The sequence below is a fragment of the Phyllobates terribilis genome, unplaced genomic scaffold, assembly GCF_046119375.1.
Source record: "Phyllobates terribilis strain yellow unplaced genomic scaffold, ASM4611937v1 Scaffold_6792__1_contigs__length_41986, whole genome shotgun sequence".
Classification (NCBI taxonomy): Eukaryota; Metazoa; Chordata; class Amphibia; order Anura; family Dendrobatidae; genus Phyllobates; species Phyllobates terribilis.
In genome coordinates, this window is record NW_027369534.1 from 25,001 (window position 1) to 32,500 (window position 7,500).

The 7,500-nt window shown below is 55.0% G+C and overlaps 20 non-coding genes across 20 annotated transcripts in view; all 20 read right to left on the minus strand.

Moving 5' to 3' along the window:
• The window catches only part of TRNAP-AGG (transfer RNA proline (anticodon AGG)), a 72-nt gene extending 18 nt beyond the window's left edge, over nucleotides 1–54 (minus strand). The window contains exon 1 of the tRNA in view: nucleotides 1–54. This exon is cut by the window's left edge and continues 18 nt beyond it. This is a non-coding gene — a tRNA (tRNA-Pro).
• Nucleotides 55–449: 395 nt separating this feature from the next.
• Nucleotides 450–521, minus strand: TRNAP-UGG (transfer RNA proline (anticodon UGG)). Its single transcript has one exon. It is a non-coding gene; the product is annotated as a tRNA-Pro (tRNA).
• Nucleotides 522–931: 410 nt separating this feature from the next.
• On the minus strand, nucleotides 932–1,003 carry TRNAP-CGG (transfer RNA proline (anticodon CGG)). Its single transcript has one exon. It is a non-coding gene; the product is annotated as a tRNA-Pro (tRNA).
• Nucleotides 1,004–1,142: 139 nt separating this feature from the next.
• Nucleotides 1,143–1,214, minus strand: TRNAP-AGG (transfer RNA proline (anticodon AGG)). Its single transcript has one exon. It is a non-coding gene; the product is annotated as a tRNA-Pro (tRNA).
• Nucleotides 1,215–1,609: 395 nt separating this feature from the next.
• TRNAP-UGG (transfer RNA proline (anticodon UGG)) lies at nucleotides 1,610–1,681 on the minus strand. The gene has a single exon. It is a non-coding gene; the product is annotated as a tRNA-Pro (tRNA).
• A 410-nt stretch (nucleotides 1,682–2,091) lies between these two features.
• On the minus strand, nucleotides 2,092–2,163 carry TRNAP-CGG (transfer RNA proline (anticodon CGG)). The gene has a single exon. It is a non-coding gene; the product is annotated as a tRNA-Pro (tRNA).
• Nucleotides 2,164–2,302: 139 nt separating this feature from the next.
• TRNAP-AGG (transfer RNA proline (anticodon AGG)) lies at nucleotides 2,303–2,374 on the minus strand. The gene has a single exon. It is a non-coding gene; the product is annotated as a tRNA-Pro (tRNA).
• Nucleotides 2,375–2,769: 395 nt separating this feature from the next.
• On the minus strand, nucleotides 2,770–2,841 carry TRNAP-UGG (transfer RNA proline (anticodon UGG)). Its single transcript has one exon. It is a non-coding gene; the product is annotated as a tRNA-Pro (tRNA).
• Nucleotides 2,842–3,251: 410 nt separating this feature from the next.
• TRNAP-CGG (transfer RNA proline (anticodon CGG)) lies at nucleotides 3,252–3,323 on the minus strand. Its single transcript has one exon. It is a non-coding gene; the product is annotated as a tRNA-Pro (tRNA).
• A 139-nt stretch (nucleotides 3,324–3,462) lies between these two features.
• TRNAP-AGG (transfer RNA proline (anticodon AGG)) lies at nucleotides 3,463–3,534 on the minus strand. The gene has a single exon. It is a non-coding gene; the product is annotated as a tRNA-Pro (tRNA).
• A 395-nt stretch (nucleotides 3,535–3,929) lies between these two features.
• TRNAP-UGG (transfer RNA proline (anticodon UGG)) lies at nucleotides 3,930–4,001 on the minus strand. Its single transcript has one exon. It is a non-coding gene; the product is annotated as a tRNA-Pro (tRNA).
• Nucleotides 4,002–4,411: 410 nt separating this feature from the next.
• TRNAP-CGG (transfer RNA proline (anticodon CGG)) lies at nucleotides 4,412–4,483 on the minus strand. The gene has a single exon. It is a non-coding gene; the product is annotated as a tRNA-Pro (tRNA).
• Nucleotides 4,484–4,622: 139 nt separating this feature from the next.
• TRNAP-AGG (transfer RNA proline (anticodon AGG)) lies at nucleotides 4,623–4,694 on the minus strand. Its single transcript has one exon. It is a non-coding gene; the product is annotated as a tRNA-Pro (tRNA).
• A 395-nt stretch (nucleotides 4,695–5,089) lies between these two features.
• TRNAP-UGG (transfer RNA proline (anticodon UGG)) lies at nucleotides 5,090–5,161 on the minus strand. The gene has a single exon. It is a non-coding gene; the product is annotated as a tRNA-Pro (tRNA).
• Nucleotides 5,162–5,571: 410 nt separating this feature from the next.
• Nucleotides 5,572–5,643, minus strand: TRNAP-CGG (transfer RNA proline (anticodon CGG)). Its single transcript has one exon. It is a non-coding gene; the product is annotated as a tRNA-Pro (tRNA).
• A 139-nt stretch (nucleotides 5,644–5,782) lies between these two features.
• On the minus strand, nucleotides 5,783–5,854 carry TRNAP-AGG (transfer RNA proline (anticodon AGG)). The gene has a single exon. It is a non-coding gene; the product is annotated as a tRNA-Pro (tRNA).
• A 395-nt stretch (nucleotides 5,855–6,249) lies between these two features.
• Nucleotides 6,250–6,321, minus strand: TRNAP-UGG (transfer RNA proline (anticodon UGG)). Its single transcript has one exon. It is a non-coding gene; the product is annotated as a tRNA-Pro (tRNA).
• A 410-nt stretch (nucleotides 6,322–6,731) lies between these two features.
• Nucleotides 6,732–6,803, minus strand: TRNAP-CGG (transfer RNA proline (anticodon CGG)). Its single transcript has one exon. It is a non-coding gene; the product is annotated as a tRNA-Pro (tRNA).
• Nucleotides 6,804–6,942: 139 nt separating this feature from the next.
• On the minus strand, nucleotides 6,943–7,014 carry TRNAP-AGG (transfer RNA proline (anticodon AGG)). The gene has a single exon. It is a non-coding gene; the product is annotated as a tRNA-Pro (tRNA).
• Nucleotides 7,015–7,409: 395 nt separating this feature from the next.
• Nucleotides 7,410–7,481, minus strand: TRNAP-UGG (transfer RNA proline (anticodon UGG)). Its single transcript has one exon. It is a non-coding gene; the product is annotated as a tRNA-Pro (tRNA).
• Between the last annotated feature and the right edge of the window lie 19 nt (nucleotides 7,482–7,500).

Sequence of the window (7,500 nt, forward strand, 5' to 3'; positions counted from 1 at the left end):
AACCCGGGACCTCTCGCACCCTAAGCGAGAATCATACCCCTAGACCAACGAGCCAACGACGGAACTGTTGCGTTCCAATTTTCCTGGCATAAACAGCTGTGTCGCTTGAAGCGCCTGCCTGGCACCTCCAGAGAAAAGCTTGGCTCTCGCATGGAACATCCGCAGAGAAGTCCATGAGAGACGATGGAGAATTTGACCAAAAATGTGTTTTTGAAGCGGAAGAGCTGGGGAAAAAAGGAGATACGCGTGGGCTCAAAATCTGCACCCTGTGCATGCAACAAGCAATCTAAGGCCAGCCGAGGAGAGGGGGAGGGCAGTGGGAGGGCAAGCAAGAGGGAACATACCGCCTTCCCAGTAGTGAGTTCCAAGAAAAATCAATTCAACAGATTGGCAGCCATTGAGAGAAGCACGTCAGGCATCAGATCGGCAGCAAAGGTTTCCGTAAGCAAGGGCTCGTCCGGGATTTGAACCCGGGACCTCTCGCACCCAAAGCGAGAATCATACCCCTAGACCAACGAGCCAGTGACGGAGAAAGGGGCCACGAGGCGCCTTGCTCACTCTCACAATTTGGCACAGGATGCAGCAAGCGCAAGATCTGACAGCAGTGTCAGAAAAGGCAGGAGGAGTAGAGAGCAGCCGAGTGACAGAAACAGAAGAGGAACCAAGCCGTGAAAATGGGGAGCCCGCCAAAGACCTCTGGCACCTTACGGGAGAAGCAGAGCCATAGCAGTGCATGAGCTAAGAAAGAGCTTCCTCGGAAGGCTCACAGAGTTCCACTTGCAAAAGGCTCCGAGGTGGCGTAAAGATAACCCTCGTTGAGAAGCACCGCCGCGTGCATGACGCAGAGCCAAGCGCCCTTGAGTAAGACCGTTGCAAAAGCATACTGGCACAGATGGGGAGAGAGAGAGCTATGCCAAGCACGCACCAGGCAGGGCTCGTCCGGGATTTGAACCCGGGACCTCTCGCACCCGAAGCGAGAATCATACCCCTAGACCAACGAGCCAACGTTTTGACCAAGCCGTGCACTGGCGTCGATACTCTCACATTTGTCGGCTTGGTCAGCCGCAGAGGACGGTGTGCTTTAGTTAAAGGGAGGCGAGAAAAAGAAGAGCGCTCAGGCTCGCCCTCAGACAGAGAGAGCAGGGCTCGTCCGGGATTTGAACCCGGGACCTCTCGCACCCTAAGCGAGAATCATACCCCTAGACCAACGAGCCAACGACGGAACTGTTGCGTTCCAATTTTCCTGGCATAAACAGCTGTGTCGCTTGAAGCGCCTGCCTGGCACCTCCAGAGAAAAGCTTGGCTCTCGCATGGAACATCCGCAGAGAAGTCCATGAGAGACGATGGAGAATTTGACCAAAAATGTGTTTTTGAAGCGGAAGAGCTGGGGAAAAAAGGAGATACGCGTGGGCTCAAAATCTGCACCCTGTGCATGCAACAAGCAATCTAAGGCCAGCCGAGGAGAGGGGGAGGGCAGTGGGAGGGCAAGCAAGAGGGAACATACCGCCTTCCCAGTAGTGAGTTCCAAGAAAAATCAATTCAACAGATTGGCAGCCATTGAGAGAAGCACGTCAGGCATCAGATCGGCAGCAAAGGTTTCCGTAAGCAAGGGCTCGTCCGGGATTTGAACCCGGGACCTCTCGCACCCAAAGCGAGAATCATACCCCTAGACCAACGAGCCAGTGACGGAGAAAGCGGCCACGAGGCGCCTTGCTCACTCTCACAATTTGGCACAGGATGCAGCAAGCGCAAGATCTGACAGCAGTGTCAGAAAAGGCAGGAGGAGTAGAGAGCAGCCGAGTGACAGAAACAGAAGAGGAACCAAGCCGTGAAAATGGGGAGCCCGCCAAAGACCTCTGGCACCTTACGGGAGAAGCAGAGCCATAGCAGTGCATGAGCTAAGAAAGAGCTTCCTCGGAAGGCTCACAGAGTTCCACTTGCAAAAGGCTCCGAGGTGGCGTAAAGATAACCCTCGTTGAGAAGCACCGCCGCGTGCATGACGCAGAGCCAAGCGCCCTTGAGTAAGACCGTTGCAAAAGCATACTGGCACAGATGGGGAGAGAGAGAGCTATGCCAAGCACGCACCAGGCAGGGCTCGTCCGGGATTTGAACCCGGGACCTCTCGCACCCGAAGCGAGAATCATACCCCTAGACCAACGAGCCAACGTTTTGACCAAGCCGTGCACTGGCGTCGATACTCTCACATTTGTCGGCTTGGTCAGCCGCAGAGGACGGTGTGCTTTAGTTAAAGGGAGGCGAGAAAAAGAAGAGCTCTCAGGCTCGCCCTCAGACAGAGAGAGCAGGGCTCGTCCGGGATTTGAACCCGGGACCTCTCGCACCCTAAGCGAGAATCATACCCCTAGACCAACGAGCCAACGACGGAACTGTTGCGTTCCAATTTTCCTGGCATAAACAGCTGTGTCGCTTGAAGCGCCTGCCTGGCACCTCCAGAGAAAAGCTTGGCTCTCGCATGGAACATCCGCAGAGAAGTCCATGAGAGACGATGGAGAATTTGACCAAAAATGTGTTTTTGAAGCGGAAGAGCTGGGGAAAAAAGGAGATACGCGTGGGCTCAAAATCTGCACCCTGTGCATGCAACAAGCAATCTAAGGCCAGCCGAGGAGAGGGGGAGGGCAGTGGGAGGGCAAGCAAGAGGGAACATACCGCCTTCCCAGTAGTGAGTTCCAAGAAAAATCAATTCAACAGATTGGCAGCCATTGAGAGAAGCACGTCAGGCATCAGATCGGCAGCAAAGGTTTCCGTAAGCAAGGGCTCGTCCGGGATTTGAACCCGGGACCTCTCGCACCCAAAGCGAGAATCATACCCCTAGACCAACGAGCCAGTGACGGAGAAAGGGGCCACGAGGCGCCTTGCTCACTCTCACAATTTGGCACAGGATGCAGCAAGCGCAAGATCTGACAGCAGTGTCAGAAAAGGCAGGAGGAGTAGAGAGCAGCCGAGTGACAGAAACAGAAGAGGAACCAAGCCGTGAAAATGGGGAGCCCGCCAAAGACCTCTGGCACCTTACGGGAGAAGCAGAGCCATAGCAGTGCATGAGCTAAGAAAGAGCTTCCTCGGAAGGCTCACAGAGTTCCACTTGCAAAAGGCTCCGAGGTGGCGTAAAGATAACCCTCGTTGAGAAGCACCGCCGCGTGCATGACGCAGAGCCAAGCGCCCTTGAGTAAGACCGTTGCAAAAGCATACTGGCACAGATGGGGAGAGAGAGAGCTATGCCAAGCACGCACCAGGCAGGGCTCGTCCGGGATTTGAACCCGGGACCTCTCGCACCCGAAGCGAGAATCATACCCCTAGACCAACGAGCCAACGTTTTGACCAAGCCGTGCACTGGCGTCGATACTCTCACATTTGTCGGCTTGGTCAGCCGCAGAGGACGGTGTGCTTTAGTTAAAGGGAGGCGAGAAAAAGAAGAGCGCTCAGGCTCGCCCTCAGACAGAGAGAGCAGGGCTCGTCCGGGATTTGAACCCGGGACCTCTCGCACCCTAAGCGAGAATCATACCCCTAGACCAACGAGCCAACGACGGAACTGTTGCGTTCCAATTTTCCTGGCATAAACAGCTGTGTCGCTTGAAGCGCCTGCCTGGCACCTCCAGAGAAAAGCTTGGCTCTCGCATGGAACATCCGCAGAGAAGTCCATGAGAGACGATGGAGAATTTGACCAAAAATGTGTTTTTGAAGCGGAAGAGCTGGGGAAAAAAGGAGATACGCGTGGGCTCAAAATCTGCACCCTGTGCATGCAACAAGCAATCTAAGGCCAGCCGAGGAGAGGGGGAGGGCAGTGGGAGGGCAAGCAAGAGGGAACATACCGCCTTCCCAGTAGTGAGTTCCAAGAAAAATCAATTCAACAGATTGGCAGCCATTGAGAGAAGCACGTCAGGCATCAGATCGGCAGCAAAGGTTTCCGTAAGCAAGGGCTCGTCCGGGATTTGAACCCGGGACCTCTCGCACCCAAAGCGAGAATCATACCCCTAGACCAACGAGCCAGTGACGGAGAAAGCGGCCACGAGGCGCCTTGCTCACTCTCACAATTTGGCACAGGATGCAGCAAGCGCAAGATCTGACAGCAGTGTCAGAAAAGGCAGGAGGAGTAGAGAGCAGCCGAGTGACAGAAACAGAAGAGGAACCAAGCCGTGAAAATGGGGAGCCCGCCAAAGACCTCTGGCACCTTACGGGAGAAGCAGAGCCATAGCAGTGCATGAGCTAAGAAAGAGCTTCCTCGGAAGGCTCACAGAGTTCCACTTGCAAAAGGCTCCGAGGTGGCGTAAAGATAACCCTCGTTGAGAAGCACCGCCGCGTGCATGACGCAGAGCCAAGCGCCCTTGAGTAAGACCGTTGCAAAAGCATACTGGCACAGATGGGGAGAGAGAGAGCTATGCCAAGCACGCACCAGGCAGGGCTCGTCCGGGATTTGAACCCGGGACCTCTCGCACCCGAAGCGAGAATCATACCCCTAGACCAACGAGCCAACGTTTTGACCAAGCCGTGCACTGGCGTCGATACTCTCACATTTGTCGGCTTGGTCAGCCGCAGAGGACGGTGTGCTTTAGTTAAAGGGAGGCGAGAAAAAGAAGAGCGCTCAGGCTCGCCCTCAGACAGAGAGAGCAGGGCTCGTCCGGGATTTGAACCCGGGACCTCTCGCACCCTAAGCGAGAATCATACCCCTAGACCAACGAGCCAACGACGGAACTGTTGCGTTCCAATTTTCCTGGCATAAACAGCTGTGTCGCTTGAAGCGCCTGCCTGGCACCTCCAGAGAAAAGCTTGGCTCTCGCATGGAACATCCGCAGAGAAGTCCATGAGAGACGATGGAGAATTTGACCAAAAATGTGTTTTTGAAGCGGAAGAGCTGGGGAAAAAAGGAGATACGCGTGGGCTCAAAATCTGCACCCTGTGCATGCAACAAGCAATCTAAGGCCAGCCGAGGAGAGGGGGAGGGCAGTGGGAGGGCAAGCAAGAGGGAACATACCGCCTTCCCAGTAGTGAGTTCCAAGAAAAATCAATTCAACAGATTGGCAGCCATTGAGAGAAGCACGTCAGGCATCAGATCGGCAGCAAAGGTTTCCGTAAGCAAGGGCTCGTCCGGGATTTGAACCCGGGACCTCTCGCACCCAAAGCGAGAATCATACCCCTAGACCAACGAGCCAGTGACGGAGAAAGCGGCCACGAGGCGCCTTGCTCACTCTCACAATTTGGCACAGGATGCAGCAAGCGCAAGATCTGACAGCAGTGTCAGAAAAGGCAGGAGGAGTAGAGAGCAGCCGAGTGACAGAAACAGAAGAGGAACCAAGCCGTGAAAATGGGGAGCCCGCCAAAGACCTCTGGCACCTTACGGGAGAAGCAGAGCCATAGCAGTGCATGAGCTAAGAAAGAGCTTCCTCGGAAGGCTCACAGAGTTCCACTTGCAAAAGGCTCCGAGGTGGCGTAAAGATAACCCTCGTTGAGAAGCACCGCCGCGTGCATGACGCAGAGCCAAGCGCCCTTGAGTAAGACCGTTGCAAAAGCATACTGGCACAGATGGGGAGAGAGAGAGCTATGCCAAGCACGCACCAGGCAGGGCTCGTCCGGGATTTGAACCCGGGACCTCTCGCACCCGAAGCGAGAATCATACCCCTAGACCAACGAGCCAACGTTTTGACCAAGCCGTGCACTGGCGTCGATACTCTCACATTTGTCGGCTTGGTCAGCCGCAGAGGACGGTGTGCTTTAGTTAAAGGGAGGCGAGAAAAAGAAGAGCGCTCAGGCTCGCCCTCAGACAGAGAGAGCAGGGCTCGTCCGGGATTTGAACCCGGGACCTCTCGCACCCTAAGCGAGAATCATACCCCTAGACCAACGAGCCAACGACGGAACTGTTGCGTTCCAATTTTCCTGGCATAAACAGCTGTGTCGCTTGAAGCGCCTGCCTGGCACCTCCAGAGAAAAGCTTGGCTCTCGCATGGAACATCCGCAGAGAAGTCCATGAGAGACGATGGAGAATTTGACCAAAAATGTGTTTTTGAAGCGGAAGAGCTGGGGAAAAAAGGAGATACGCGTGGGCTCAAAATCTGCACCCTGTGCATGCAACAAGCAATCTAAGGCCAGCCGAGGAGAGGGGGAGGGCAGTGGGAGGGCAAGCAAGAGGGAACATACCGCCTTCCCAGTAGTGAGTTCCAAGAAAAATCAATTCAACAGATTGGCAGCCATTGAGAGAAGCACGTCAGGCATCAGATCGGCAGCAAAGGTTTCCATAAGCAAGGGCTCGTCCGGGATTTGAACCCGGGACCTCTCGCACCCAAAGCGAGAATCATACCCCTAGACCAACGAGCCAGTGACGGAGAAAGCGGCCACGAGGCGCCTTGCTCACTCTCACAATTTGGCACAGGATGCAGCAAGCGCAAGATCTGACAGCAGTGTCAGAAAAGGCAGGAGGAGTAGAGAGCAGCCGAGTGACAGAAACAGAAGAGGAACCAAGCCGTGAAAATGGGGAGCCCGCCAAAGACCTCTGGCACCTTACGGGAGAAGCAGAGCCATAGCAGTGCATGAGCTAAGAAAGAGCTTCCTCGGAAGGCTCACAGAGTTCCACTTGCAAAAGGCTCCGAGGTGGCGTAAAGATAACCCTCGTTGAGAAGCACCGCCGCGTGCATGACGCAGAGCCAAGCGCCCTTGAGTAAGACCGTTGCAAAAGCATACTGGCACAGATGGGGAGAGAGAGAGCTATGCCAAGCACGCACCAGGCAGGGCTCGTCCGGGATTTGAACCCGGGACCTCTCGCACCCGAAGCGAGAATCATACCCCTAGACCAACGAGCCAACGTTTTGACCAAGCCGTGCACTGGCGTCGATACTCTCACATTTGTCGGCTTGGTCAGCCGCAGAGGACGGTGTGCTTTAGTTAAAGGGAGGCGAGAAAAAGAAGAGCGCTCAGGCTCGCCCTCAGACAGAGAGAGCAGGGCTCGTCCGGGATTTGAACCCGGGACCTCTCGCACCCTAAGCGAGAATCATACCCCTAGACCAACGAGCCAACGACGGAACTGTTGCGTTCCAATTTTCCTGGCATAAACAGCTGTGTCGCTTGAAGCGCCTGCCTGGCACCTCCAGAGAAAAGCTTGGCTCTCGCATGGAACATCCGCAGAGAAGTCCATGAGAGACGATGGAGAATTTGACCAAAAATGTGTTTTTGAAGCGGAAGAGCTGGGGAAAAAAGGAGATACGCGTGGGCTCAAAATCTGCACCCTGTGCATGCAACAAGCAATCTAAGGCCAGCCGAGGAGAGGGGGAGGGCAGTGGGAGGGCAAGCAAGAGGGAACATACCGCCTTCCCAGTAGTGAGTTCCAAGAAAAATCAATTCAACAGATTGGCAGCCATTGAGAGAAGCACGTCAGGCATCAGATCGGCAGCAAAGGTTTCCGTAAGCAAGGGCTCGTCCGGGATTTGAACCCGGGACCTCTCGCACCCAAAGCGAGAATCATACCCCTAGACCAACGAGCCAGTGACGGAGAAAGCGGCC